The sequence below is a fragment of the Nuphar pumila genome, chromosome 9 (genome assembly GCF_984573655.1).
Source record: "Nuphar pumila chromosome 9, dmNupPumi1.hap1.1, whole genome shotgun sequence".
NCBI lineage: Eukaryota > Viridiplantae > Streptophyta > Magnoliopsida > Nymphaeales > Nymphaeaceae > Nuphar > Nuphar pumila.
The window spans coordinates 124,285,333-124,290,425 of record NC_143257.1 but is presented as its reverse complement, the minus strand read 5'-3'; the positions used below and the strand labels follow the sequence as shown (position 1 = coordinate 124,290,425).

General features: G+C 37.2%; 1 long non-coding RNA gene across 1 annotated transcript; it reads left to right on the top strand.

Moving 5' to 3' along the window:
• Nucleotides 1–527: 527 nt before the first annotated feature.
• On the top strand, nt 528–3,461 carry LOC149829261 (uncharacterized). Its single transcript, XR_016434218.1, has 2 exons — nt 528–2,419; nt 3,060–3,461. It is a non-coding gene; the product is annotated as an uncharacterized LOC149829261 (long non-coding RNA).
• The last annotated feature ends 1,632 nt before the right edge of the window (nt 3,462–5,093 follow it).

The window sequence follows — 5,093 nt, the reverse complement described above, 5'->3', positions numbered from 1 at the left end:
ATTTTATATGAGAATTGGTTTTGATCTTGGATTTTGATTATTGAAGTTTCTGTCTCATAGATGGATGCAACGGCATAGAACTATCTATCATAGTTAAGACTTGGGATTTTTTTTGTTGGGATTTTGCTATTTGTCCTTTAATAGAAGATGCCCACTTGATTAGGGGTGGCAATCGTGTCGGTTGTCGGGTCGACCCGACGGGTTGTCGGGTCGACCCGACGGGTTGGCGGGTCAGCATACCTCAACCCGAACCCGGCCCGTTTAATAAATGGGTTGGGTTGGGTCGGGTAAACGGGTTCGCAGGTTCGTGGGTCAGGTTGGCAGGTAGACGGGTCGGGTTGGCGGGTCAGGTTGATGGGTCGGGTTGGCCCGCTGGCGGGTCGGGTTGGAGGGTTGACCCACCCGCCTAACCCGTTTATTAAACTGGTCAGCCGGGTTGGCATACCCCTAACACGAACCCGACCCGTTTAATAAACGGGTTAGGCTGGTAATGGGTTCCTTTTTTCCAAACTGGAACCCGCCTAAGAGGCGGGTTGGTGGGTCGTGTCAGGTTTTGCCACCCCTACTCTTGATAATGGTTAAACCAATAATATGCTTTGATGATGGTCATGTTGTTGGTCAGTATGGAACTATCGACTGTTTCTCAGTTTCATTTATTTTTATTTAATCTTTTTTACTTTTTTTACTCTTTTCCTCACTCATTCTACCTTCTAATTGTGAATTATATGTTGTTTTACTTCTGGGTTTTGTCTGAGTGGGTCTGTTGTGTGTCGCTTCAGTTGGTGTCTTTTATAATTTTCCTTTTGGTTTGATTTTATGGTTGTTTTCATTTTTCACTTTTGATTTGAAAGTTTGCTGCTATCGAAATTATTTTAGATAAGCTTTAGCTGTGAATAGAATTAATATAATCTTTGAGGTTATTTTCTATACTAGATGCCTAAACATTGGGTTATTGTCCAGAGTCATCAACAATTGCCATTTTTTATTGTGTACAAAGAAGCTTTTATTAAAGCTGTTGTTTGTGATTCCAACAGAAGGATTAGTAGCATCTGAATGTATATATTGCTTACATTTTTGTGGTTGCATTTCTAAATGTCTTCTTTATGAAGAATAGATTATCATGTGAAGGATGAAAGAGTGCCGGTTGTGATGTGTCCATGTGATCCTTGAATTTTAAAATTGTGTAGATTGTCTTTTATTTTAGGTTTCAAGGTTGGTATTTCCTAATGATGTCAGACTCGTATGGACCCTGATCGATTCAGTGAATTGGCCAATTAGGATTCTGAAGCGAAACAGGCTGAGTAGGCCAATTTTTAACCAGCAGATGATACATGTCAAGAAAACATTAAAAATATTAAGAATATTAATAAATTATTTTAAACAATTTTTAAAATTTATTTAAAAATAATCTGAATCAACTCACTTTCATATCAATTTTTTGCGGGTATGAGACGAATCAGCCTATTTAGGCAGATTCGCAATGACACTGGCAACATTGGTTTTTCCATCTAGCAGGATAGGAAGATTACCATTTCTATTAATTGTGTTCATGTTTAAAGTTGATGTTGACCATCTGGAACTTAGCTCAAGGACATCTAAGTTTTAGTGTATCTGATTCTGGCATGAGACGGTTTTGCATCGAAGTGACTATCTCGTTTGATCTGCTAGTAGTGATGGAATACTATGCAGGTTAAGTATCTATGGGGATTTACTGCATAATTCTTTTAAATATGTTGAAGCCTGATTTCATCTTTTCCTAGATCTGATCCTGATTTTATAGTGTACATTAGCACATCCTTGTTGTAGGGCATGCATGAGCATATAGCTGCGGCACACTGCAGTAAAGAGCAATACTCTCTTCCTTGTCATGGTCTAAATGATAACAGATGTTCTTCTATGAAGATGAATGGTTTGGTGGATCAGAAAATGACTGTGTACGTATGGGACATGGATGAGACTCTTATATTACTCATGTCTTTGCTGAATGGGACATATGGAGAGGCTTTTAATGGTTCAAAAGACATTAAAAAAGGAAGAGAACTTGGTAAATGTTGGGCAAAGCACATTCTGCAAGTCTGTGATAGTCTCTTCCTTCATCAACAGGTAAATTGTTTTTTCCTAGTTTGTGTAATTATTTCTTTGAGGTTTCTATAAACAAGTTCTTATTTTATATGAATTAGTTCATGAGTTGTTTTGACAAGTGCTGAAGCAGATGGAGGACTCTGATGAGCCGTATCTTGATTGTTTGAGTATGATGATGGTAAGGATTTGTCAGGTTATGATTTCAACAAGGACGGCCTTGGTGGTTCTTATGATGATGCCAACAAAAGGAAGCTCGCGTACCAATACCGTGTTATAGCTAATAGATATGCTCAGTTACCAATAGAGAACTACTCTTTTACATGGCCATTTGTGTTCTGTAAGTCATGTTTGTCTTGCAAAATGAATTTGTTTCTTTTCTTGACACTAAGTGGCTGTGCTTGTCATAGTATGGTTTCCTCTAGTTAGTTTTGCCTACTTTTGAGGGTAAGCTTTTTTGTACCTCGCACCACACAGCTATATATGTTGTCAGTTTGGACATAGTTCCAGAACTGTATCATGTATTCAGGTTGCCCTCATCATGCATATATTCATAATCTAGGAAGCAGGGCAAGCCGATAACCCAGCATAGGCTGTGGGGGCGATGGTCCTAGCATTGGAGTTTTACGCCAATGGGTCAACAGGCTGACCCAGTGAGACCGGGTCTTCGATCCTAGATTTAGTTTCTTCAAGTAATAAATAAAAAAATCTATCAAGTATCATGCAGGTTAGTGTCCTTAAATTCAGAAGCAAGTTCCATTCTAGTTGAAAGTCACTTCAAAAGCAACCTTGGAATGATGAAAAAAATGAAATAATGTTCATTTTCTGTAATGTGAACAAAAAAGAAAGAACATGTCCTGAGCAGTGAGCAGTGAATCTTTGAAGACTTCTGATGTAATAAAAGCTCTAATAAGCTTGTATTTTGGGCAAATGTTTCAGTTTCATGTTTGATTTATATACTTTTTCCTTTTGTTCCCCAGTTTACAGTGCTTGTGATGTGGGGAAGGCTCAATGCTTCTCATGGATCAGAGCCCGTTTCAACAATCCAAACAACCAGTTTTGTGTGATTAGAGACGGGCGTGAAGAATGTAAAGCTGCTAAGGCCATGAACTGGCCTTTTGTTGAAATTGATTTGCGGCCGACTGGCGACCTCCGGTTCCCTGGTCTATCTATGAGAACCATCAAGCTCTATATTGAAGTAGCATATGGAGTCTCCGAGGCTGAGAACAATGACTGATGGTATTGTATTTAGTGTATCTTCAATCCTTGAAATAGGAAAATTCTGATTCCCCATCTGGGTTTTTTCCTAGAGTAAGAAAAACTTTGTACACCATCCAAAAAATGTATCATGTTCTTACACTGTATCTAGTAAGGATTCAACTTTCTGTTATCAGAATAGGACTTCCTGCTAGCCTGCTTTATCTCCGGCCATGTTCTGGCAAAAGTCACTTCCAAAAGCAACCTTGGAATGATGAAAAAAATGAAATAATGTGAACAAAAAAAAGTACATGTCCTGAGCAGTGAGCACAAAATCGTTGAATTGTACACCATCCTAAAAATGTATAATGTTCTTACACTGTATCTAGTAAGGATTCAACTTCCTATTATCAGAATAGGACTTCCTGCTTGCTGGGTTTATCTCTGGCCATGTTCCGGCGAAAGTCCCTTCCAAAAGCAACCTTGGAATGATGAAAAAAATGAAATAACGTTCATTTTCTATAATGTGAACAAAAAAGAACATGTCCTGAGCAGTAAGCATAGGATATTTGAACACTTGATGTAATAAATTCTCTAATAATAGCCTGTTGAATAAGAAATAATATGTGCTTGTTAGCCAAAAGCACTTGGAACCGATGACGCTTCTCTTCAATGCACATTGAAGAAAATTTCAAGATACAGAAAAAGGTTCTGAAGACTGCTTCCACAACATGGATTTGACCATAGAATGCCTCAATATATGAAATAATTTATAAACAGAACACTCCAGCACAGAAGCCATTCTTTTCTCATGGTTAGTTATGCAGTGCTGCCATCAATAAATTCAGGAGTTTAAATATTCAAATCTGTGTATGCGGGTTTGAAATTCATTTTGTATACGCAACGGCTAACAAAGTTGCCTAATTTCTAATGAATTTTGATGCCTGAGTTCCTTGTTTTTTATGATATCAAAATTTCCAAGCCATTGTGTCAACCGTTGAACAAATTGGTAATTCATAAATGTTGACCTTTGTAAAAATCTTCTTCACTTATTTTTTTTGATAAATGAACACAATGCAGAATAGTTTTTGGAAAACCATATTTGAGGCAAAGAATCAATTTGATATCCATATCTGGGTCAAAAATCCATATTCGAGACAAAATCCAATCAGACATCTATATTCGCGGCAAATATCAAATTCAAGATCCATATTCGGGGCAAAAATCCAATTCAAGATTCATATTCGAGGCAATAATCCAATTTGAGATCCATATCCTGAGCAAAAATTCATATTCTGGGCAAAAATCTCATTCGAGATCTATATTTGAGGAAAAAATCCAAATTGAGATCCATATTAGAGGCAAAAATCCAAATTGAGGTCCATATTTGGGGCATAAATCTCATTCGAGATCCATCCAATTCCAAATTCATATTCTGGGCAAAAATTAATGATTTTACATATAATTTCATAATTGGATCCATATTTAGGCAAAAAACCATAATAAACATGTTAAAACATGTAAAATGGTGAATGGATCGGGTCATGCGATCCAAAATGAAGTAATTTGACACATTATCCATGACTGTCCAAATTGTTCGTCCATTGTTAGCATTTGAGTACGATCCAAAAAACATTGGACTTGGAACAGTTGTTACAGAATGACTGTTTCGTTCTTTTTGTTCATTTTGTCCAAACCTGAACAAGCCATCAAACATGCCCTCAGAGATGGTTCTTCCATTACAAGAGGACCAATTTTCTTTTTTTTCTTTTATTTTTGGGTTACCACGCTGGGGTTAACAATTACATTTCATGTAT